The sequence below is a fragment of the Pseudopipra pipra genome, chromosome 1 (genome assembly GCF_036250125.1).
Source record: "Pseudopipra pipra isolate bDixPip1 chromosome 1, bDixPip1.hap1, whole genome shotgun sequence".
In the NCBI taxonomy this organism is placed as follows: domain Eukaryota; kingdom Metazoa; phylum Chordata; class Aves; order Passeriformes; family Pipridae; genus Pseudopipra; species Pseudopipra pipra.
This window is the reverse complement of record NC_087549.1, coordinates 102110741-102137699: the sequence shown is the minus strand read 5'-3', so window position 1 is coordinate 102137699 and position 26959 is coordinate 102110741. Positions and strand designations below refer to the sequence as shown.

General features: G+C 38.7%; 1 protein-coding gene across 4 annotated transcripts in view; it reads left to right on the top strand.

Moving 5' to 3' along the window:
- Positions 1-26959, top strand: part of GLI3 (GLI family zinc finger 3) — a 209533-nt gene that overhangs the window by 67522 nt on the left and 115052 nt on the right. The window lies entirely within an intron of this gene.

Sequence of the window (26959 nt, the reverse complement as noted above, 5' to 3'; positions counted from 1 at the left end):
GAGAACTGCTTTGTCTGGGGGGAGTGGTGTTTGTGGTAAATGCAATCTTTTTTTTCCTGAAGTTAAAAACCAGGGTGCAGTTGCATTGCAGCTAGAAATTATCTCAGGCCTCTGCAAAGCAACTTCCACAGGACATCTCATCTGTTGCTAATCCTCCTCAGCCATCCAGGGTTGTGTTTGCTCCACCTCCTTAATGCATGAAGAAAAAGGGCCTCATTAAAGAAAGCACAGAAGGAAAATGAAACAGGCCTTAAAAATCCCTCTTTTAAAACAACGTTAAAATATGGTATTGAGAGGAGGAAGAACTGTGCCTTGTACAATGAGAATTTGGGGGATTGGAATGCTTATTGCTGTGCTTTAGGAGTTTTTGTTTTGTTTTGGAGGGTTTTTTAGACATTCACAAGTGTGTTTGAGAATGCAGGCTGATGGAGTGGTTTTGCAATTTTCTTTCCCAGCTACAGTTCCCTGAAGTTGTAAGGGGGAGGAAAAAAGGCAAATGGTTTCAACTTCTGAATTCCTGCTCAGGCATTAATAAAAAAGTAAGAAATTAACTGACACTTGAACACAGATGTGGAATGGATTTCTCCACAGGCAAAATATGAAGGAGTTAAGCAATTTTTTTCATCTGCTTCTAGTTTACAAAAAAGAGGAAAAAAAAATCATTTAGTTGTGTAGTAATGAAGTACATCTTGAGGTGTCAAGGCTTGTGCCTTTTGATTATAGATTTATCACCCAGCCAGGATACAGGTTTGCCATTTAACCTTGCAGTCTCCAATTCCAGATGATAGGCTTAAGACCCACAAAGAGAGAGAGGCCAGTCTGCGTTATTTTTTTTTTAAACATCATTCAGAAATTTTAGTGTTTTAAGGCAAAAGGTCATTAGCCAGATGACTGATTAGTGAGGACAGCTGATTAGTGCCTGTTATTTTGCTAAAGAAAGTGCCAGGGATAAAAGCTAATTTTATCCCTTCATTAGTTGGGCTAGCAGCAAAGGGGAATGTTCACTCATCAGGGTGCAGATCAAAGTATGTCTTGCACAACCTAAAGTCTCACCAACCTCCTTCTTAAAAAAAGGAGCCTGAGTGTTAATAAGGATGGAGGTATTATGAGAAAACGAACACTTGTTGTCCTTGTAATTTAGATCAGTATTTAAGGGAAAAGTTCGCTGTTAAGCTTTTGAGCTCTTCTTCAGTGTAGGCAGTTGTTTTTTGTGCACCCCTCCGCCTCCTGTTCTCTCCTACAGACTTGCTCAAACCCTCTGGGGGAGTTACTCATCTTTCTGTTGAGGAGGATGTGCTGCAGCACACCGGCAGCAGACTCCTCTTCCAGAGGGGCATGAATGTGAAGTGCAAATGGCCGCTCAAGAGCAGCAGTGCATAGAAATATTAGCTTGTGGGTTGGAGGCACCATTCATAGCTTAATGGTTAACAAACCCCCAAACTAACTTAAAAACAGACAGACAAGTATTATTGGGGAAGCAAAATAGCTTTTCTGTTTGTAGGCAGTACAGCTGGGGAGAGATGAAATGTGTGACGAAAACAATCCCCAAACAAATGACAAACCTTATGCTGAATTCAGTGGTGACGATTTCCATTTTGACCATCTGACCACCTGCCAGCTCACCCCTTAAACCTTGTTTAAAGTGTTATTGATACTACCGAAGGTTCACACAGAAGAAAAGGGGCTGGTTGGTCTGAATGCATCTGAGAGGTTTGCATTTAGTTTATTTTGTTTTATTTTCTCAAATTCACCTTTTGACAAGAGTTGTCAAGATTTAATGAAGCTGCTGTGTCTGTGTTGTGACCAATATTAGTTATAACTAGCTACCACATTAATGCTAGCTGATTAGGCTGTGTGGACTGCTAGAAAAACATTGATGTCAGAAGTTGAGAGAACACCAGAAGTTACCCAGCATACAACAGCAAAGAAAAGGTAGATAAGTTAATTTTAAATGAGCATCATGATCTTAAAGCAAAAATCTAAGTCAGAAAACATCAGATGGACAGACCTGCTTCACTGCTGCTGTAGTAAGTTGTACATTTGTATTCACTGATTTATAAAGTCCCTCAAGCTATAAAGTCCCTGTGTCACATAAAGAGCCATCATGCTTTTATTTACCTTTAATAGCTATGATACAGATAGACAACTAAAGAGACAAATGTCTACTTTGATTTATAGGAAAGCAGACAGTCTTACTGAAATTTTCATAGTGGTTGTATCATTTATATATGTAAGACATGCTTTCATCAAAGTGGTGATTGTATTCAGACTGACACTTTTAGTGGTCCATATGAAAAAGGCTGAATAATGTAAACATACCCAAGTCCCACTGTAGCAACAGGTAAAGAACCAGCAAAGCTATTTTTTCCCTTCTTAGTTTCTTGCTAGTTTTGCTGGGCATATGGATAGAAAATACTGTTTTAATTCAACAGTCAGATATGTAAACATTCATAGTAACTTCTTAGTTTCCCTGTGGTAGGAAAATATAGACTTGTCAAGATCCCTAATTTGTGCTTTTTATTTAAAAGTGTGGGCAACTTCCTGTAACACAGGAAAAGGCAAAATAATTTTTTTAAAGAAGGACATCTGCATATTTTCATGGCAAAAAAAGCAAAAGAACATTTAAGTCAATTCTGTGTGGAATGCATGTCCCTTCCAGGAGCCACAGTTATTAGAAACAACTTGAGTGCTTTGCATTTCTACATGTAAATATGTATGTGTCTCTGTACATTGCAGGATTTATTTGTTGATTTAATTTTTTTTCTAATTAAAATGACTGATGTTGTAAATGCTGGTAATAATAGTTACCATAAAAATGGAATAAATACCTCATTGAGAGGGAGTTTGCTCTCCTGCAGAGTGTGGGTGGGGAAAATGGTTGAGTTTCAAGTGAACCAGCTTTTCAAACAGCTGGGATGAAACATGCTATGGAGCTGGCAGCCTTTCTGCACCACCAGAGAGCCCCTCAACCATTTAGCAACTGAGAATGTGAGTGCAGTCTCATTCTCAGCTCACAGTCTTCTATCCTCCAACAGATAAAAGTGAAAACACAGGCCTAAACCAAAAGTTTTTCCTCTTCTTTTTTGTTACAGATTTCTTAACCACTATTTAAACACTGCTCACAAAGTGTGGGGAGGGGGGTGTTTTTGTTTAATTTTTTAAAAACTTTTTTTCATTTAAAAAGCTTTAGGGACAATGACAGAAATTCTGGAGTTTCCCATCATATGCTGCACCTTTCTTTAGTGAGAAGAGCAGGGTTACTGGCCTTAATAACAGTGTTTCTTAAATGGATTTAAACCCTTGTGTTTCTCAAACACTAATTCCAGAGGTAGATTGAGCCCCTTGTTAATGTAAATTCTGTCTGTAGAGGTGGGGCTGAGGCAGGGGAGATGGGGATAGTAACTTGCCTTTGTTATTCTCTTCCACAATTTTAATTTTCATGCAGATTTATGGCAGTGCTAAGACTCCCTGTCTCGCAAGTCATTCCTCATGGAAAAAATGAATCATTCCTGATGTAAACACTTTGATTTAAAACATGCTGTTGATATTCTTCCCTGGGTTTCACAGTTCATATGAAAGAATTGTTAGTACCTAATTAGCAAAGCCTGAAGAACTATTTCGAGTAAAAAGCAATGAGAGAGTTCACTTGGCTCTGATCTAAAAATTTATATATACAGGAATGTATGGCCCTGGCAGCAATCTCTTTCAGATAAATTACTTTGTCTCAAAGAGATTGCACAGGAACTCACTTCTTTCTATTTTTTTTCCCCCCTTTTTCTTTTCTTTTTCCCGGTACTCCTTATGAGGGATTCATTTTGCTGGTTTTGAAGCTTTTGTATCTATCTGGGGAAGTGGGAACTGCTTATTGCACATTTCATAGGATTAGCCCTCCAAAGGTATTGATTGCCCTCAGCTCCCACTGACTATGCTTGGACTTAAGCTTTGTAAGGATTGGGCCTCGCATAACTGTCTGAGTTATATTAGCCAGTGTTAGGGTCATCTCAAAATCAATTTGCAACATGAACAAAAGACTTCAGCAAGGAAAACACAATGCTGGATCGCTAGGTGCACTTGCTCATTTACTGTATTTTAATTTCTGTTGACAAGAATTCCTTTTCCTTCATCTCCCCATAGGAAAGGAAGAGGGAGGGAGGGTGGGGGAAAAAAAAAGGGGATTGGATTCTGTTTTTTCAAATGCAAACTGGTAACTGGAAACACTGTCTTAAAATGCAGTACTTAGAAAGCAATGACTTTTCATGGCATTGAGGCTTGAACCACAATGGCCAGCTATATGTGGTGCATTGGACTAGTTTCCCAATGTGTCTGGGTGACAGGAGCCTGGGACAGCTTTTTATAGAGAGTTTCTCCCCAGCCTGGTTGGACAGTGGAAGGAGAGTGTCAGTGAAGAATCCTCGTAGAGATTTAGGGCCAGGGTCTTTAAGTACATTTAAGTGCTCTTCAATTTCAAAGTGAGTTTGGCCTCTTAAATACCTCTGAAAATCTGGGTCCTACTTCCTCAACTCTTTCTGCAGCATTTTGGAAGGGGGAGGCTTAAGCACTCTAGTAACAAAACTCTCTACTGACAGTGATGTATGGGGGGTGGTTTCCAAATGTTATCAGGTAGGAGTACTTGGAAAAAGTAAAATCTAAAGCTTTTAATAAAACTCACAGGCAAAAAGCCTGTGTATGAAAAAAGCCTCTAGTATGAAAGTGAATGTCAGATTACTGGTGTCAGCTGAGCAACTGAAGTGTAGGACTTTAAGAAAATTAGCATGTTTGCAAAAACATTTTTGGGATTAAAAGTCTAAAATGTAATAGTATCTTTCAATAGCCTCCAACAAAAAACATTACTGTTCTCAGATTCAAACTTATGGTCAGAGGCAACTTCAGTATGGAATTTAGGAAGGTGCTGTAGACCTTGTAAACTTAGCAGCTTATAAATTGAAATACCGTCTCCAAGATGCCTCCCAGGCTATGTTTGGGAAGTTCAGCTCATTACAAGTACTCCTGCCCATTTCTCTGGAGTCCTTTTGTAAATAAGCTGTGTCTCTTGAGAGCCCTGGAGTTTCTGCCCCTGTGTGATGGTCTTACTTGGAAGTAACAATTGCACCCATAGAATTACAACATGTAGAGATGTCCTTCCTTCTTCTGGATTTTTTCTCTCCTCAACCTGAGACGGATTTCAGAACTGCCAATATCTGAAAAACTTTGAAATGTGATCTTTTAGGTTTTTTTTTTCACTTTGTTTTATTTTCAAGTTTAGGTGAATACATATCTCTCTGTGTTGACTCTTTTTTTATCATGATCAGTAGTATTAATTTTAGCAGAAAACTATAGGCAGTGACATGGAAAGAGGTGATCTGGTTTGTGTGGAGGGTGGAATAGAATATTTGAGGTCTCATATGGCCCTATAATTCCACTGGACTTCAAAATTTTAAAAATGAGGATCAGATTAAAGAAAGTTCTGTTAATCTCTCCTTGTTTTATTGTTCAAGTGTAAGCTGTGGGATGAGGTTTTGTGTGTGGTGTGTTTTGTTTTGGTTTGTTTTTTTGAAGGAACAGGGAAGATAAAGACAGAGGACAAATGCAAAACCACCTCTTTCATGGATTCAGATTGTTTTTTTTCAGCTAAAGCTTTTTTAGATGCTTTGCAGTATGTATTTGTGTTATACTGCCTTCATGGCAAGAGACAGAATACATTGCTCAGAGCCATAGAATCATAGTTAAGAACTCTGGAGAAAAAGCTAAGAAATAATGTAATCCATCTCTTGAGCATCAAGGCACATCAGCAATCTCTAAATCAGGACAGAATGAAAAGCTTCTTCAAAGTTGCTGTATCCCTTGATACACAGACATTTGTCACAATTCTTTTAAAAAAGAAGATCTGTAGTGGATTTGGGCTGATCTTGTGTCCTTACAAGGTAGCTTCTGTAGCACCAGCAGCTAGAAGGTGGGGAAATATATTGAGAAGCCATTAAAGTCCGAGTTGAAAAGTTTGGATAAAGTTTCCTCTTCCCTCCTAGAGATCTGCTAGCATATGAGAGATATGGTACTTCCATTGCTGTGTTCTCTGAAACACACTCCCCCAACACCAAAGCCCTCTCCCTCCCTCAAGCCCCCAAAACCCAAACCACATGACTGTTGTTCTCCTTACTGCCTGTCAACAGGCAAGATCACTAGTTCTCTATTAGTTATTAGAGTAATCTTTGTACTTTTGTTGAGCCTGTGTAGTGCAAGGAGCTAGCCAAGTATGAGGTATGTAGAGAACTAGTGATCAAAGGAAGATAAGCATCATTTGTTGCAAATTTTGAAGCATCCCGTAATGCCTGAGGTTGCTGTCAGTCAGCTTTTTATGAGCTTTGCCCTGTGTGCATTTTTTGGCCAAGGGAATGGGGTTTGAATAGCAGCCCCTTTGACTTTGCTGCTTAGAGCTTTGTAAAGGTTAGCCAGCACTCAGTCTCATACATCTTGTGTTGGATGGGTTACCTGTATTTATAAGGAGCTTTGGGGCTGCAACAACTTGAGTCTTCATGGCAAAGCATGGGAAACATGTGAACCTGGTGCTGGTTCAGTGATCATGATTTTTGTCAAGTGAAGCAGATTCTTCTGAGCTGGTGAGTACTGGTCATATGCTCTGTATGAACACCCTGGATACATTGGGGATCTAAGATGCTCCTGTGTGTCAGTGTTTAGGCAGCAGAATCCTCAGTTGTTGTGTCCAAATGTAGAAAAAAAACATTGAAGTTCATGGTTTTTTGCCCCATTTCTGCTGTCATTGTCCAATTTTTGTTAAGAAAACTAGCAAAAATTAGATTGCAGAGTAGCTAATGTCTGCAGGGTGCTCCTCTGTTATGATTCACTTTTGTTAATTTTCTTGCATCCTGAATGCTTGAGATCTGGATGTGCACCATATTTCCTTACTCTTCCTCACTTGCTCTTGGGACTGGGGTGAAGCCCAGATGTGTGGGCACTGAAGGAGGGTGTTGTGTCACAGAGGATGCCTCGGGCTGGGCAGTGAGGGTAACGGCAGTGTGGGGGCACCATGGGCCTCCTCACTCCATGGCATGGACCATGGACTTGTCAAGGGACGTTTTTTCGAAAGGTAGCATGGTCCCTGTTGTGAAGGTGCAGTTTCAAACTTGTCCCATGGAAGTCTCTCAGTACTAGCCTCCTGTGGGAGTCCAGGCCTTTACTTTTAAGACAGTTTAAATGCTTTGGTTACTGAACCATTTTCAGGATCACTAGCAGATACAGCTTTATTCCTATTGATTGAGCTCAGTACTTAGGAGGAGAGCCACTTAGCCATAGCCTCTGCTTCCTTTTATTCACACCTAGCAACTCAATTAGCTTCCTCTTAGTCTGGCTCTTTACCTCTTAACTTAGGTAGTTTACACAGTACTCTCTAAGCTCTTATTAGAACACTGCTCAAATTACTTACAATTGGGGCTCTTGAGCTTGCTCAGTGGGTCACATCTGAGTCTGGAGATCAGGTCAGGAATGCTTCTTACTTCAGTTGGAGTTATATAGGCTACCTTTATTCATTTTTGATAATATAGCTTACAGCCAAGGCAGCAACAACCAGTGTGGGTAACCAGTACTGTCCTAAATACCAGTCTATTTGTACAAAGAGTACAGCTGCTGTATTGCCATGTGGCCACTGACATATGTGGTAGTGGTTGGTACACAGCAGGAGGAAAGGCAATATGTGCATAGAAATGTTTGTATGTACAGGTTTGTACACCTTCCTCACACTCTCTTTTAAAAATAAGAGTTATCACAAAAAATTCTTTTGATTTTGTTTTTTTCTTATTTTCTTTTTTTATTGTCTTGCAGTTTTTGGAGTTCAGCACAGATAACTCCCCAGATAACAGAATTGGTTTCTAATCTCAGTTATGCTTGTTTCATGTATCACACTGAATAAGATAGTGGAGAGGGTCCCCCATTGTTTATTTTGGTTTCCTTTTCACATTTCAGTGCTGCCCTGAGCCATCATTTTTCCCAAACAGTTGAACGATGCTGATCCAGAACCCAATGAATTAAATGAATCAACAGCTACTGGCTTCAATGAACTTCAGAATAATCCCTGGTTGCCTTATATTCTACCCTTTTATATTACCCGTTCTGCAGGCTAGTTGTAATTTAAAATCATAATTCCCAAGTATCCATGTTACCATTTTGCAAATGAAGAGCTGAGTGTTGTAATTCCTCCATCTACAGTCCCTGTTGAAATAGCCTATGGTAACAAGCCAAAAGTAATGGCATATGAAATACTTTCAAAAAAAATGCTGATTATGGTAACAGCTGAGTATAACACCATACCAGGTGTTGAAGCAAATAACTAATGAGCTAAAATGTGTTGAAACAAATTTCATTCCAGCATGTCAGACTCCTTAGTATGAAAAGGTGCTTGAATTTGATTTGTATGTTTCTTTTTCACCAATCCACCTACAGATACAACTGATGACAACTTCCAGCTTTGGCCTTGGCTTCTGTTAAACATTGTTGTTGAAATGAAATTGGGTTACTTGGGGGAATAAATTTGGCCTTTGTTATGTATAAACAGTGGTTGCTCACTTTACCGAGATGGACCAGCATGGTACAGTGATAAAAAGCTGTTGGCACCAAAGCTGTGCTTCATGCTAGATGATATTTGATTTGGCATCAACACCAGTGATCTACAGTGCTTTTAACAATAAAATTGGTGCCAGATATCAAAAACATTAATTTCCAGTATGATAGGACTGGAATTCTTGTCTTTTACCTGGAAGGGATAAGAGAAGCACTAATCATATATTGGTGGATAATTACTGAGCTGCCCAGTATTTGGGATTGGAAACTGCCCAGTTTGGTTTGGAAAGCCTATTGTATGGCCTGCTTATATATGCCACACTTTGCATGAGACTAGCAATGGCCATAATCTATCCTTATTTTCACTCATTTCACTCTTACAAGATTTCAGTTCTTTTTTTTTTTTAAATTTAATCACGTAAAGCAAACTGGAAGAAACACCTTTAAATAAAGGCCAAAAGCCTGATCTGGCTTTGTCTGCTCCCACAGAAAAAATTAAAAACCTGAACAAAGCCCAGAATTGTCACCTGCAAAAGTGTTTCTGGTTTCTTGTGGGGAAATGACAAATCTTTTCGAAGTCAGTAGTTAGTTATCAGATTAGCGCACATCCAGCATTTAGTATTGACATTCATCTTTTGTGCATTATAAACCAGGGTTGAGGAGGACGAGGGCTGCTGTAGTGGACCCTCCCATAGATGTTAGTTTTGTGTGTATACTCTGAAAAGGTGATCTGTACAGGTGGGTTAAAGCATGCTCTGTGTTGAGACCAGCCTCTCCTCGTCTGGAATTTTTTGGTAGATAGCCTCTGGGAGTGTTCCTGTGTTGCGTTAACACCTGGGACTTGCCTGGGCATGCAGGGTCCTGCTGAATCCAAGGCGTGCAGCCCAGTTGCTGCTGAGGCTGTGCTTGAAGGCTGGCAATGCGCAAGGTTGACATGCCTTATTGTAAGGGGGTGGCCTCTGGGCTGCCTTCAAGAAGTGATGCAGACACGGATACTGCTTGTTAAGGCTGCACAAAGTATTGGCACAACTCTCTGAGGAAGGCGCTCATCTGAAATGGTGTGCTCTGCTGGTTACTGAGAAGTGACTGTTGTAGTTTCCTCATGGGAGCCTGGTGCTTAGCTTGACAATGCTCTATGGTCCTGAAGCATGATACCCTGTTGTGGGAATTGTCATATGGATGGGAAGAAGTCATCTTCAGATTCCTTCTGAGGCTGCCTCTAGGCCACCTTAATATGGCAACATGTGCCAGTAGGTCTTGGCTCCAGAAAATACTTGGGTCTGCTCAGTGTTTTCCATGTAATGCCTTCTTTTAAATTAAATTCAGACCCTATATATCTGCTCCTTGTTTGCTGCAGTCTTCCACAGTGTCCAGCTCAGCTATTTGATTCAGAATCTCACCATTTATATGGTTGGTTGTATTTTTCCAGCTGTGATTTCCTAGGGAGCTTCAAAAGCAGAATGTGCTTTCTCTTCCTGCTTCCATCCTGCTGCATAATACTTCCATGAGTCTCACCTAACCACAACAAGTGACACCCTTTTGTCAGTGCAGGGAACTGAGAGGTGTTGGTGGCAGGCAGCAATCCTCTTCAGCCAAGCAATATTTTGCTTCTTGTTCTTCTGACAGTGCCATGTACTTAGAAGAAAGGACTTAAAAACTGGTCCAGAGCTGATTAAGTGCAGGAATGGGAAACCAGAGGTGGGAGCTGTAAAAGAATTCCTCCTCAGTATAGCCTTTTTAGAACCATGGTGACTTCTGTATTGTGGCTTGTAGCTATCAGAAAAAAATCTGATGACATCCCCCTGAACCTTCCTTCAGCTCTGTAACTGGCTAATCCAACTGCAAGTACATGTCACCAAGTCATAGGCATGTGAGTTCCAGCCCATCACTGTCTGCAAACAAATCCTGCTGCGTAACATCCATGGTGAAGCCATATCCCTTTGTGTGAGCTGGGTGTATACTTTGTCAGTGTACGCATGTGTCTCAGGTAGCAGAGCTGCTGGTTTATTTGGAGCGACCAGCTCTTTTTCTTTTAATCTAGGATGATTTTGTCACTGTTACAGTATGGTGGACACTGGTACTAAAGGCTATCAGTGTGCAACATGAGATGCGTACATATACTACGATAATTTGGTGTCTCCTCTGAGGGTTGTTGCTTCCTGGTTATTTTCCTGCTTATTTTTGTAATGTGGTTTTTCATATACTTCTGTATTATGAACCTTTTTGTTTTTTTAAGCTATCTCTGGTATGCAGCTTTCATATCTTGGCTCCCAGCAATGTTGAACCTCATTGTAAAGTCCCTTCGTGTAAAAGCCATCTAGTTATAACTCTCAAAAATAAGAGACTTGTCTCCTGAGGACAGCTTCATATTGCGGGTGAAGTATAATCCTTAACATTGTTTTTTTGCTTTCAAATAGCTGGGGACAGTAAGTCAAGGAGTGAGAACTCCCTTTGTTTCATGTAGTGTACGTTGCTGGGAAAGAATGTAACAGAGCAGAAAATGAAGAAAGACATAAAAGAATCTCAGCTCAAGGAGGTCAGATCCATCACAGGCTTAACGTTGCCTTCAAAGATGTCTGGGACAGGTGGCAGTTCAAGACAATCAGAGGAGAAGCATCCGCTAGCGCCGAGATAAGGGATTCTTGCAGAATCCTGCTATCTGGTCCCAGTTTGCTTTGATGTAACTCTGCTAGAGAAGACTTCTGGGAGCAGGCTACTGCTTCCCTCCGTGATACGCTGCTGTTGTTCAGCCTTTTAAGGTCTCATTACAGTAGTCCTTGAGGATTAATCCTCTTTAAGGTTTACACGGGAATGGTTTTGTCTGAAGGCCCAGCCAGGGACCTCAGTACCACCTGTACAAAGCATTATTGCATTCTTTCATTCTATTTTTTTTAAGTGGCTCATATTTAACAGTATTTGACAGAAAGTAAAGCCAAACATCTTGCCTTTTTTGCTTCCCTCTTTGGCTGTTACTGAGTTTTTGTTGAGCACAGCTTGAGCAGTCCTTTGCAGACACTGAACCATTAGCAGTAAATTGTACGCTTCCGGTTACTCTATTTAGCCTGCTGTTTTTGGCAGTCTTTCTTTTTCTTTTCTTCTCTTGTGCCCACCCCCCTTTCTGCTTCTAAAAGGACGGGAGTGATGATATTTGGCTTCAGAATCAGAAATCATCATATTGCTGGTTTATTCATGTGCCTGCACTAGTGAATTTTGCATTTGTGCCATTCTGCTCAGGGTTTAGGGTATGAGAATGTTGAAAATTTTCAGCATTAATTTATTAAAAAGACAGAAGCAACACTTAAAAGGGTTTGTTTATGAAAATACATTTGCCATTTTCAAGGGACAAAGCCTGTTCCCGGTGAAATAGCAACAAGCAGAGTGAAGCAATGATTTGTGGGAGTGATACCTGGGTTTGGGGATGCCCCAGCAAGTGCCTTACAGCTCCTTGATACATTCTGTTCTTGGTACAGTTTCTGTGTAACTCTGTTACAGATCTGCCTCTTGAAGATGGAAAAAAGCATGCTGCCCTGAGTGGCTTCTTTTTTCCCAGTATTATTCTTACTATTTCCCTATTTGAACTAAGTGTTACAAAGTCATTTTGATACTGTAACTTTAGGGTAGGGGCTGAGGTAAAAGTAAGAGGAAGGTTCATGTTGGATAAGTGAAAACAGTATCAGTGATCCTGACAGGGGAAAGTAAAGTTACTGATCTGGAGGTAATAAATAGCATAAGGAACTCTTCGTCACAGTAGAAGTCTTTAAGTTTAGCTCTTCTGAACCCATATCAAGCAGCTTGGTGGCCCTAATTCAAATTATTATAAGAGGTAGTGTTTTAGTAAAAAAAGCAAACCCAAAACATTTCTACGTAGAAAACTCAGCAAGAGTTATAAGTTGGATCCTTTTGGGGTAAAATAATGAGTTGTGCATTGTTGCCTACAGAGTACCTTGTCATTAGTTATGTAGTGATATTACTTTATAAAGGAAAGGCAAGCAAAACAGCAGCTTCACAAACCTCCTGGGTTGTTTTTTGAGTGTTCTGTTTGGAAGTTACGTGGAATGTTAAAAGTGCTCATAATGTATGTACAGCAGATTAGTTTTCTTTATATATAAAAACATTAGAGAAAACCCTGTAGCTAATGCTGGCTATATAAAACTGTACGGTCCCACTGTAGCCATAAATATTCCTGTGACCTTCATACATTCTTACATTTCCAAACTACACCTAATTTAAAAGTAGTGCACGTGTTTAATTTTTACTGTATTTGTGAAGATTGTTAAATTCTGCCCATACAATTTTTTTCCCTAATAGCTAATTCTGAGAGGGTGGAAGGATGAGAGAAGCAGAAACTAAGGAAAACAAAGATTAACTCAAATAAAGGTAATGAAATGTCATGATGTGAGTTGCTAAAGATCCCTTCAAGATCCCTTTCTGTTGTCTGAAGAAATACAGACGTATTCTTGGCAACTGAAATTTATATAAATCAGATAGGTGTGTCATTCTATGCACATATAATCAAGTGCTGTAGCTGTAGTCTTGATGCACATATTGAATAAATAAAATATTCTATACTTACTGTCTTTAAGATAGAAACACTTGAATAACATGATGTTAAATTTTTGTTCCCCTTCTTTAATTACGCATTAGAACTAGTTGTCAGCAGTTGACTTCTATAAAGCTATTCTGCAGGTTGCTGTTACATTTCTGAGTTAATAAAATACAGGGAATGTGAGATATTTTTATTCCACCTGATGATAAATGCATGGAAACTGGCAGTGCTACGTATTTAACTGAATTTAGTGGCTGTTTGTGTCATTTCAATGTGAAGGTGTCATTATGAAGCTTCTTTTCAAACTGGAAGTCAACACTGCAGTTTAACAATGGTTCAGCACAAAGCTAAGTGTGTTTGCGGTGAAAAAATGTGCTTGGCTACACCAAGCCAAATTGTGACCTCTTCTGTAAAGAGCCCTGGCTCCCTTCTTTTTTCACTCAAATGCAAGTGGGCTGAATAGGACAAAGGGAAGGTGCTGATTTCAGGCAGCTTGTTGGGAATGTGATGCTGCTGTTCAAGGATTCAGTTGCAAAGTCCACAGTGAGGCAAGAAATTGATAGAGCTTCCTTCTGGGCCCTGGGGTTGACTCCTGGGCTTGTCATTATACAGATTGTAAGAAATAAGGTTTCTTGGAGACAAGGAGGTGACATGGTCAGCTGTGGTACTGTTTGTACATATACCATAGGAACATTTACTAATAATACTATTAATGTTTTCTAAATAACAAAAGTACCTAGTAATCAGTGGGGGTCAGCCACCCTGGGAGTTCAGAATGTAAAGTTCAGCCATTCTTTCATTGTGAGAGTAAAGCAATATATGAAAATGAAAACTCGGGTGGTTTTTTTGGTTGTTTTGTTTTGTTTTTCCTGCTGTGTCATAAAGCAAAAATATGGTATTTGATTCTGCTCAACTGGAGAATAATCATGGGAAACTTAAATCCTGAAAAAGAAGTTTTCAGAAAGTTATAATTGGCTAAAAATAGGGTTTTGTAAGACCCCTTATATAAAGCTACTGCAGCAGGTGCTACCCAAACCTTTCCCTATATATATGTAAATAATATATTTGTATTACACATATTAAAAATTTCTTTGCAGCTTTGGGGCTTTATGCCTCTCATGAGAAAATTTTCAATGGTAGTAAATTCTTCATTTTATATTAGTAGCAGTGGATTTTTTTTTTTTTGCTAGAAAAGAACAAAATTGTTATTGAACTTGAACTCAGGCTAACAAGTGTGGAATGGACTAGGAGTTCCTCAAAATAAGTCTGACAGTTTCACCAAAGTGTCTTTATTTGTATTTAGAAAATACTTAACAATCTGAAAACTCAAAAAGAGTAATAGAACAGAAGCATGTGTGTGTATTAAGCTTTCTATTTATTTACTTACATATAGAGATGCCATATAGCTGCTGAATTCTGTTGTTAGCACATAAATTTCTTTCAGAAGTGGCAGTAGCAATTGTAGTTGCTAGGCCTGCAAGGAGAAACGTATACTCAAAAAATCTGTTCAATGCAATGTGATCTGAGAACTGTAGGAATCCTCCTCAGTTAAATAGTATCAGTGACTTTTAGTTGCCAAGTGCTGTGTTAAATACTTATATAGTTTGAAATCATATTAACAAAGAGTTTGATTAGGAACAAAAAAACTGGATGGATTTTCAAATTGTCTTCTTTCAGAACTTTTTAAAGTCTCCTTATGCACAACTCTTTCTTTGGCTTTTTCTTTCTTTCAAGGTAATTTAAACTTTTCTTCTTATTTTTTTTTTGTGAAATCTTATGCACTCTCCCTTACCTTCCACACTTAGTTTCATCATGCTTAAATATGCACAGGACCATCTATTTTCCTAACTGCTCTATGTATTTCTTCCTGGCCTGTCTCCCAAAGCTAGCGCCACATGAGACTTGTTGGTCTGCCTTCTGTCCACGCTAAGAGAAAAATCTTCAAAACTTAGGTTATTTCTGTGCACTCGGTCCTATTTAGGTCCTGTCATGAGCTTGCATGTGCTACAAAGCTTTCCATCTTGGGAAAAGGCAGCATAACTGTGGCCCATAAAGTCTATCAAGGACCTGAATACTGTGTGGCAGATCAGAATCAAAATGTTACTCAAGCATGTCACGTGTTCTGTATGAAGCGCTATTTTCCTCTCAAAGCAGTTACACACAGATCCATTTCCCATTTGTAGCAGCTGACAGGCAGAGAGGTTGAGATTTGTTGGAGATCTCCAAGGAAGTTTGTGGCAAAGCCACAAATAAAAATCTTTGTCTAATGTGCTACATTCATGCCTTACTAATTAACTAGGGAGATAAAGTGGATTGAAATCTCTGTTCATATCCTGGTTTTCAATTTGGGCAACTATTTTAAACCCTGTATTTTATAGATGTTCTTCCAAAGTGTTATTTGCCACAATTTTGCACATAAAGCTTCTTAAGGACTGAGATTGGGTCAGTAATTTGATAATTCATTACTGTTTAAGCTGTAAATATTTCTTCAAGAATTACATAGAGTCAAACTACAGTTTGATGCAGCAATACAAATAAATGGCTGAATTTTCAGAAGTGCTGAGCATCAAGAAGTTTTTTTGGAAGCTCTTCTAGGCTTGGTGATTTGAAAATGAAGAGTGTTTTCTCTAACCTAATCACTTTTAAAGATCGCTAACTTTGAGTTCTGATTTCTAAAAATCTTGGCCTTAACTTCTAGTCTTGAATTTTGGTATCTTTTTGTGTGTTTTGCCAGTAACCAAGGTGAAAATGGACTGTGCTGTAATGTATGTGGTTAATTTTGCTTCATAATTAAAGTGCAGATGATGTCAGGTGTGCAGTGAATGCAGCAGGTCTCAGAGGAGCAATTATCAGCCTGGTCTGCTCTACTCATACCTAGATTTTTACATGATGGACTCACACTCATACCTAGATTTTTACATGATGGACTCACTTTTTTTCCCTACTTACTGAAAGAGGTGTGGATTTTTTTTTCTGTTTTGTTTATTTGGGGTATGTGTGTATTTTGTTTTGTTAAAAAAAAAAAGAAAATACTCTTAAGCTTATTGTCATATTACAGTGTTTATTCTTGGCTTTGTATCCCACAAACTGCAGATTGTTACAAAAAGTCTCTTGAAGTTGAGCATTGGCTTAATTGTTGTCTCTGATAAAGGATTTTCATGCAACAAGGCTGAAACTTTCCATATCCCCATAGAAATAAAAAAAAATGAAAGAACTTGGACAGAGAAGGTAGTGCAGGGACCTCATGGGGAAACTCCCTAAAGAAAACACTCATTTTAATAGACAGTTACAGTTACTAAATGACAACAGTGAAATTAACCTGTCTTAGTTTATACAATCCCTGTACTTATAAATGTGAAAATTAATAGTTAAGGGTGTCATAAATCTTACATTACCCACATGGTAAATAAGCACGTTATTCTTATCAACTTTAAACTACATTAACTCAATCCCAAGTAATTATTAGTTGAAATTTTCATTTTATAGTAGGAGGAGACAGGCTAGATTCTGACTATTGGTTCAAAAACTCCAAGTACTGGTCTTGTAGCCGTAATGTCAAATCCTAAGAATTACACAGAAATCTTGCATGAAAGAGTATTAAAACTGATATTTTATGCTAAGTACTTATTAATGATCTGTTCCTTAAGACCCCTCATACAAGTCACTAGCCATTAAATTTTTAGCAAAAGTCTGTGTTATAAACATTTCCTTTTAAACTCTATACAGAATTGTACAGGAAAATCTTTTTTTTAAGTTTTAACTGCTAAACAGGAATATTTGCTTTCAAATAAACTTACAAAACAGAGAATGTGCCCTCTTAAAACACTTGGATAATGTGATATAATACAATTGTAAAGTCTCATCAGTTTAGGCCATGATGCTGTAAGCTCAGGTAGGTGGGGAATCTACGTCCCCTTACCTGATGAGGATGCTGAGGCAGAGTCAAATTTATGTCCACAGCTGCTTCTTTCTTCACTTTTGAATTGCTAGGAGTTTTGGAAATGATGCATTAGCCAGGTAGGCTTCTGTCACCTGGCAATGTTAACCACACTTTTGAAACACTGTATTTGGAACAGGCAGTTTTGAACCATCACTGAATGGAACAAACCTGGATATTCTTGCCATTCTCCAAAAGCAGATATTGCTATAACTTTTCCAGGTGTCACCTTTGTTAGGAATCCTTTGGAAAGCAAATGGCTTTCAAAGTGACTTGAGCTTTGACAAAACTTTAGGAGAAGTAGATACCATGAAGGAGGATCCCGATCTTCCAAAAACCCCACCTGTATTGCAGTTAAATGAGAGTTGCACAGGAACAATTACATGTGTTGATATTGTGCCATATTCCTGTGCACTGAATGATCTCCAAAGTCACTAGTGCTCCAGCCACGTAAGACTTACTAGTGCTTGCTGAACAAAACTTCAAACCTCAGTAAAAATTAAACTGAATGTTGGTTCAAAACGTGAACCCACAGAGTGCATGCACTAATAAAATGAATGGGTATTTTCTGTATGTTGCCTACACAAAAGGTAGGCAATAGTAAGGTTGAGTATCCAGATCTTTTGTTCCTTAGAATAGAACAGGTAGAAGTACTGTTTTCCTGTCTGTTCATTGGCAGCAATTACAATATACTATTTAATTACAGAGTTTGTGTGCATGATAATCTACATAAACAGCAGATATCAATCAATGATCCTGATTTTTTTGCCCTCTTCTGCTAGCCTCTTGCCCTGAAAGAATAAAGGGAAAAAATCAAAACAAACCCTCATTATAACCTTGCAATAAGAGACTAGGAAGGGTGTAATGAGCAGTATGGTGCTGATATGTTTTAATAAATATTAGTTTACTGCATACCACAACAGAGAGCAAATACATGCAATTACTTGCAAATTTCTTCAGTGTTTGTACTTATAAATCTCTGCCTAAATCTTCCCAGCTGGGAGTTAGGCTGGTCTTTCTGCTGTGGAAGCAGGGCTTTGTTCTCATGTTCAGCTACAGCTCAGTCTGGAATAATTCAGAAACGTATTAGATAGATTGCTGCTCCCAAAAGGCATAATGAAATAACCTTCACTCCCTGCCTTAGGGAAATAAGCACACAATCAGGGTTTGGGTAGATTTCTCGATTAAACAAAGAACTAACTGTGCACAAATTGCTCCCTAACAATTTGTAAAGAGTCCACTTTATAAATTTCTTGCAGATGTAAAGCTGATATTTTTTAATCAGAATGGCAAGACTGTTAAAGTTGAAATGTCTTCAACATTATCCCTTTGCTCCATAATTAGTATCAGAAATATTTAGATTTAAAATAGAATTGGTAACACATCCTAGGTTATTTTTGATTTGTTTTGGGGAGTCAGTGAAATGCAATGTCAAACCAAAGCTAAAATCTCCTCTTAATACATACAGTGAACTTAATCCATCTGGAATAGATTCAGGACAACTTGGTGCTGTCAATTTTTATTTTGTTTAATTTCATATGGTGTTCAGCAAAAGAATGAAAAGTTATTGCATTTAATGTTGTTGTGACTTAAGGTGTTCTCCAGTCAAATTATTCAATAAATCAAAATCAGACTGTGGTTGTAGCTGCAAAGCGTTGTTTAGAATAGGATATTTAGGAGATTTTTAGCAGTTTTCCATTGATTGAACAAGACACGTGTCATGCGAAAAGCATGCAGTATTTTGATGAATAGCTGTATTAGATGGCAAGTCTAGGGACCCAGTAAACACAGCTTCTTATTTTACTGGCCTTTGTTTTTAACTTGAAGATTTCAGTGTGAAAGAAAATACCACTTGAGTATCATTCTGATTCCTTACTGTTTATGTACAACCCATGCTCTCATCATCCAGAATATCCCCTGGCATTTAAAAATACATACCTATTTTCTATACGTTAGCTTGCCACTGGTTGCTTCTTTCTTCAGCTAATTAGGTGGTTTCAGGTCTTGCTCTCACCTAAATGCACAAGTTCATAGAGAATGGTAGAGATTTTCTTACAGTCTTTTCTGTGAAGCAATGTTCCTGATCCTTAGGCTTGTGTCTGCCTCCATCTCTTGCTGAAGTCAATAGATCTGCAGTAACACAACAGAAAGCGGAATTCGTTCCCCAGTTTCCTATGTCAAGCACTGAAGAGGAGCTGTGCTTGTATCAGCACAGCTGTCAGCAGATGCTGGTAGGTCCTGTTTCTACAAGCACAGTGTTCCATTTCAGTTTAAATGGACCTGATTTAAAAAAAAACAAAGTGAACTTCGCTCAAAATGCATGCAGCTACTTGCCATGAAGTTGTGCTGCTCTCTAAATCAGCGCAGCTGCAGTAGCACACAGCCAGCTGCTACCTGGGCTAGTTCTCAGAGACCAAAGGTGTCAGTGTAGCCTGGGGAGCTGCTCTTGCAAATCTGGGACTGAACTTGGTGTCCTGCCCCAGAACATCATCTTTTCACTGCTCTGCTCTGACGGTAAGTTATCAGTTGGGGAGGCTTTGACTTGGAGGCTCTCTGTAATGTATTACCTTTCATGGGTAATGCATAGTTTCTCATGCAGGCCCAGCTGGCCTGGCATCACCTATTGCTTTCAAAAGAAATATGTGAGATGTAAGCAGGAAGCCTGCTTGTGTGCTTTATTACATTAATGACAGACTTGGAGTTTCTAATTTTGTGAGTTTAGGTGTGGTTTGGACACGTCTTATAAATGGGAAGACAAACAAAAATATCTAAATACATCCTCACTGAAGAATGGACTTGCCACACTTCTACATAGGTGTATAGCACGCATGCTCATCTCATTTACACTTTATGTGTAAAAAGAGTAAAAAAACACTGAAATGGTTTTAGGAGAGATAAATGCTAGGGCTGCTCACTGCGAAACAAAAAAGCTGAATGGTAACCAGCATCTTGAACTAAAGAGAAAAAAGAAGCAACTGAATTTGCTGTGAAATTAATCTTTTACTCTGTTTCATGTTTGACAGGACCTTCTGACAGCTTTTACCTATCAAGCAGATATGAAACACTGTTCAAACTACTTGTATTCTGATAGCTGAACTCAGGGTTAGGAAATGAACTTTACAGTTATAGTGGACACTTAATTAAATACAGTGTCGTACTGCCAATAGAGACTGTAACAACTGCTTGAGGTGCTCTGCTTTTACACTGGAGAATATGCAGTGGCATGTTGAACAGGAAGGCCCCAGCTTGGTTTTCTTTTAAAATTGTGCTTAAATGTACACTAGATACACATTCATCACTTTAATCTAAACTTTACTGTAAATTAACATGTATAGCCTCTGAGATCATACACTTTCACAGAAGTACTCTAATGAAACTTGGCAGCTTTCACCCTGTAACATCATTTGTTCCATTCACTAGCAAATGCAGACCTCAAACAAGTCAAAACTCTGCTCAGTAATGAGTTCCATTATTTTTCTTTATGTTTTTGGAGTCTCAAAAGCCTCCTGTCCCATGTCTATTTTACAATAAGTCAAAAGAGCACGACAAGCCTGCAGATATATCAAAGGAAAGCTTTCTCATGTAAAATCTTGAGATGTTTGTCATTTACTGGAACCAAGTGTGGGACTTAATTAGCATGAGTGACTTGTCAGTAAGGAAGCTTTCTTCTCAAAACTGGTACATTGGCTGCTTGATGTTCATGGATGCTGTTACACATACAGTTGTCTGGATGATTCTGTTGTAGACTTTTGAAGCCCTATTAATACTCATGTAATGCTGACATGAAAACCAGGTGCCAAAGCAAGCTCATAAATATAAAAGTTTTATTTGAATTATTTCTTTTGACCTCATGGAAAAGTACATAAGTATATGCTATTTACCACAGATGCAACCACTGGGGCTGGGCTGGAGAATGACTTTGTTATAACCAGATGTTGTCAGTGGGAAATGAGGTGACTTGCTTAGTTTTGGGGTGGAATGCGGAGAATTTGACTTGACATGCTGTGTTTCTTCTCTGTAAGGGGAAATCAGTGTAACTCAGTTTTGACCATCTTAACCTATGGCAATGAGCAAAAAAAAAACCTTTAGGAAGAACCTTTTATCTTGAAAATCCTGCATATCTGGAGGAAAGTAAAGGAGAATCTCCATGTGATTTGTCCCTCTTGTGAGTTGCAATGTCTGACCTGTCTCAGCTCCAAGCTCTGACTTGAGCTCATGACAAGAAAGCTGGAGAGAGAATGGGCCTTCACCTTGGTTTAATTTATACAGGTTTCTGCTAAAGAGGGCAGATAGAGTTTGAGTTTATTCTGTGTCTAACTGCTCTGCTTAATTGTGTAGGCACCACTAATAAGACATTAGACATTAAACTCTGGGCTTACATGTTTTCAAGTTTTTTTTCTTATGTTCTAATAGTTAAATCTAGTGAATTTCATACCATTCAACTTCAAGATAAAAAAAAATAGTTATGGTAGCAATCACTCTGCATAGAAAAAAATAACTGGACTGCAATCAGTACAGATCTTTCACCTTCTCTAAGCAAGTGATTTTTAGTCATTCAGTAGCTAATAATAGATCTTGTTGCACTGAATTAACAACCTATTATGTCAGTTAAAAATAAGCACAAAGTCTTAGCTAGATCCTTACCCATATTTTTTTCCCTAGATAAACACATATATATTTATTTTTAAATCTGTTAATATGTATAAATGTAGCGCCTTCATGAGTTCTGATTTTTTTTCTAATATTGAAAAAAGCATTAAGTTTTAGTAAACTGAAATAGAATTCTAGCTGCAAGGGAAGGGAAATCTGTTCTAGTATGAATGCTTTCCCCTTAAAAAATAGGGGCTGATGACCCACTGAAGTCTTTCACTGATATCAGTGTTAGTCTACAAGCCATCAGCAGCTGAGTCAATGGCTTTCAGCATATCTGTACAGATTAACCTCACTGTGTCCTTAGGGCTATTTTGATGAGCTTTCTAGACATCTATTTTTGGAAGCAGGATCAGGTGCCCATGAAGAGACAGTTTGTTTTATAGATATTTAATGAATTACTATTATGTGTATACAAATTCTTAAGTAATCAAGAATAAAAACCAGAAAATATAGTAGAACCATGCTGATGTGACCTGTGATTTATAGCATGCTTGGAGTTCCCACAAATGGTGCCGTGTTTCTTAATTCATGCCATGTTCCCAGCCAGAAACAGGGGAAGTTGATACAAAGTCTCCCTGAAGAACTGAAAACATCTTTCTGATAGCAGAAACAAGGGATGTCTATTCCTGTCTATTCCAAGTAATTCCTAACTTGGATTGCTTCTGCTCCTACTTGTTTTTTCTTGGCTTCTGCTCACTTTGTACTTTATTTTAGACCTTTTTCCTTCTCTTTTCATACAGTGTCTCTGCAGTATGCTTAGATACTGATTAATGGGTACCCTGACTCTGAACACCTGGCTACAGTGAGTTTTTCATTTAACAGTGGATAAGGCAGCAAAATTTAGGGCAGAGATCTCTCTCGTACCTCATTCTGTTGATCAGGTTTAAACAGCAATCTCATACATTCAGACACCATCATGTAGGGGAAAACTTCATATGCACCTGGTGATAAATATGCAGTTGTTGTCCAGCTGATTTAAGCTTGGGTCTCTCTCATGCCCCACAGGTTTTATTCTATGTGTCACTTTGTTTTGTCTTTACTCTCCAGGCTCCAGAATCCATATATGTCTCCCTTCTTTTTGTGAAAGAAACTGATGCTCTATGTGTTTTTCTGTGGCCCTGCCTGTGGTTAATCATTTGCACATGGAAGTCATAACCAGCTTCCTGATGTGGGAATACTTCTGTTGTTTGTTTCTCTTGCTCTGTACGTATATATGTGAGTCTTGTATTGCAGAGCATCCACTCACAGCCTGTGTTTGGGTTGTTCCCTTTTTCCTTTGGCTTGTACATATTGAGAAAGGAATGGTTGAAAGAAGGCGGCTAAGAGTTAAGATGAACATAATGAGGGGAGATAAAGGTTGGTGACTGCTGCGAGGTTTATGTAGTCAGTGATGAGAATTGGAAATGTTCAGGGCAGCCTGTGACATACAGACACCTTGATTAAGATGGAATAAATTGGGTAGTTGGATCTTTGATTTTTCTGGCAGCATAGAAGAAACACCTGGGTCTGAACACTAAACTTTTGGATGGATGACCTTAGCTGTCAGTCTTGTCACTCACTAGTGACAAGAATGAAACTAAATGCCTAGTTTAAGACAGTGGATGCAAACAGCATTCCAGAAACCAAATAATCATCCTAGGGATGAAAATGTGTCCAAATGGCAGTCTTGTCACCAAACTTTCAGATGCCCACTAAATATATAAGGTGTTCTCCCACTCTGTGGTTCACATTTTATATGACCAAGTTTCCTTGTAGGGCTCTCTGCTTCCAATTTACCTGTCAGTAAAAAGGGCATTTAAAAATGTGTTCAGGGTGTTTTTAAAAACTTCATTGTTTCTGTCCATTGGACACTCCCTGTGACTGTTTTCTAGTCTCTAGAACTTGCCTAAAGTGATAAGTTTATCTGTAGTCCCAGCTACATTATAGATGTTTTTCTCGGTAAAGCTTCCATTTAACTTTAAAAGCATAGATTCTTCTCAGAGTGACTGATGTCACCTAAAAGGTGAAAGAATATACCTTGACACATCTGTTAAGCATGAAAGCTGAATTTGAGTGTTTTTTGAGTGAACTGCTGTTTGAGTGAATTTGTGCTGAACTGAAAATAAGAATATTTTTATTGATTGAATGGTGGACAACAAGTATACTATACCCTACTTAACTGTACACAGCTTACCAGATCTATGTGTAATAATGATAGTGAATATATATAAAAACCCCAAACAAACACAAACAAAAAATCTAAACAAAATATGCTGTGCCAGAAACAACAGTAGTCTTCAGGGGCTGAATATATATATTTCTTTTTAAATAATCTTGCCAAAAGGAGTTTCTTCTCTTTTGCTTTCTATGTTTGTACTTGAATAAAATTGAATTCGTGCAAGGTGGCAAGACAGCACCAAAATTACCTTTCTGAAGGTAAAATACTGGAAGAAAAATAAATAGTTTGTAAGAAATTCAAACCCTGAGAGAGAGAGTGAAGAGATGCAAGCAGAACTTTGTTTGCTCTGTGTAGCTGTTTTGCTCTTCTGTCAGCCAAGCCCAAGGTGACAAGTTGTTGACTCAAAAGGCTCTCTGGGAATGTTAAATGGTTATCATTATTTAATACTTGTGCTCTATTAAGTGACAGCCTCTACTTTACATCTTTAAAATGCTTTTCAAGCACGCGCTAGTTTCCAGGGCTGGAGGCTGTTCTTTTTTATGGGCAGGCCTCGAGGTCTTACTTAAATCACTGAGCTGGGGAGGAGTTACAAACAGAGTTTCTGCTTTCACTTGGTCACTTGCTCTTTGTGGCACAGAAACAATCTCAGATAGGTTGGCTTACTCTGGGGGTTGTGGCTGGTGGGCAGAAGTCCCTTAGAGCTATTTAGAAGCTCTTTTATGAAGCTGTTGGTATACAAAATATACAAATGGCTGCTGAGATCCCCACAGGGCAACTTCTCTGCTGCTTAGGGGAAACCAAAAATGCCTTCATTTCAGGGGGCAGGGCTAAATTATATTTCATTTTTGGTATTACCCCTTAATTAAATGCCATTCTCTTATTCTAATCTCTTACTGGGAGCTTTACAGTGCAAGCACTGAAAACGCCATGCTTTCTGAAAACCTGCATTAGAATGTTTGAAAAATTTACTGTCAATAATGGTGAAGTTTGGGTTTGATTTGAATGTAAGTAATAAGTATAACTGAAAATAGGAGGTGAAAATTTATCCCTCTTGAAGTCAAACGGGCCTTTCCCCCCTCCTTTTCAGCATGTTGACTTTAGGGAACTACAGCTCTAGGAAATCTGAGTCATATATTTTAATCTCTTCTGAGGAAACTGATTTCAGGCTCTACTCTTTTTGTCTTGGCTTTAATTATTGTATACTCCTTCCTCTTGGATTTAGTCCCTCCTGTGGATTTTGTGATGTATTCTGAACAGTTTTTTTTTGCTTTGTTTTGCAGCTAACTTTCAAACTGCTGTAATCTGTTCAATGCTATATGATTAATTTAGCTTAGATTATCTCTACCACACAATTCATGTGCTTTATAATGATCATACATTTGTAATGGAAAACTAGATCCAAACAATGAAAGATAAGGACAAGATTTGATCATACACCTAGAGAAAAAGCAGCAACACCCCAAATCTTACCATACTAGACCTTTAATTTCATTTTATTTGTGTGTTTAGTTATTGTTTTTATCATCAGATGGTCTTTCCTTTTCTGTTTTTCCAGCTTTGCATTACAATAGTTATGCTTTAAATGTAATTTTGAGAAATTGTAATTTTTATAACACCTGTGAAATTGTCTCAGACTCTTTGCAACACTGCTTGCTTTATGCTGAAAGAAGAAAATGTTAGCTCAGTAGAAATCAGCATGAGAATTTAAGACAGTTAAGGTACATTAAAGTCTTTTATACTCATAAATTCAGAATTTTTCACTTAAAGGTCTTGCATTTTTTATGAATTGACACTTAGTGTGTAAAAGTCAAATACATTCAGCACACAATGAAAAATACCTTTGTTAAGAAAGAAATCAGGCTGCTAGAAAATACCCAGAATACCAGGAAAATATCAAATTATGTGACAGTAGTTGCACATTTTTGAAGCATGACCAAACAACATATCATTTGAGGCATTTCCCTACCCTCTTGTTGTTTTTTCCCCCCTGGAACTGAGAGGAAATGGATACTACACACCCACCCATTCACAAAAATCCTGGCAGGAGGCCAGCTTCCCTCTCTCTCTTCATCACTGAGCCAACCTCTGGTCTCTTTTTCCCTTCTCCTTTCTTACTCCTCTTTTCAGTTGCTGCCTGCCAGATTTGTACCTATTTCAGAAAGAAATGAGCTCTATGAGGTCTTCTTATAGAGGTCCCCTAGTATTGCTCATTATCCACACAGATCCTAATATGTGTGTTTATGCCAGACTCTGGTTTGTTGAGGATCTTTTTTTCTTTTTAGTTTTTACTTTATTTTCTGATTCTCCTTCAGCTTTCTCCCTGTTCTTTTCTGTTTCAAAGTGTCTGTACTGGCATAGGCTGCTGCCAGCAAGTGAGGGAGGGAAAAGGAGTTTAAAAGCCCTTGCATGCATCCGTATGCCAGGTCTTTGCCAATACCTCTTCCCCAGCTGGTTTGGCAGCAAAAGCAATACCTGTTTTGGCGGCAGCGGCTGTTGCAGCCACTCCAGATGCTGTGGCTGGAGTGGTGTGGCAGGATTTAAACACACAGTCCCACATTCCAGAGCCTGAGGGTTTGAGTCTGAAGCTGTCAAATGAAAAACAGTGTGTACTGAATTGTCCCCATGGTGATTCTCAGCAGCTTTGGGAATGTGAGTTTTGGATCATGTCCAATGTCTGACTTTTATCCCTCCTGCCTCCCTTTTTTTCCCCCCTCATTTTCATGATGGGGTTAACACCATATGAAGAGGCACTAGGATATTAAGTAGAGAACATTGGCTGGAAAAGCTCTTCCCAGCAGACACCTCTTTTATTTGATGGGTAGGAAACTCCCTGGCCTGTTTTAGCCTTCAGTCTGCTAAGGAGCTGGTAAGGTATGAGCTTCTACAGGAGAGTGAATCTGTCTGTATATGTCAAAGAGCACCTAGCACAGCTGAGCCCCACTTGAGGTGCTGGCTCTTACTGCTGCCCTAGGAGCATAATTGGAGCATTACTTTAGAATCCTGCTGGCCACAGCTGGGCTTGTTCCTACAGGAGTTTAGCATGGAGCCTGTGCATCCATTGCAGTCGGAGTTGTGGCTGGTGCTGGTCTACCAGCAT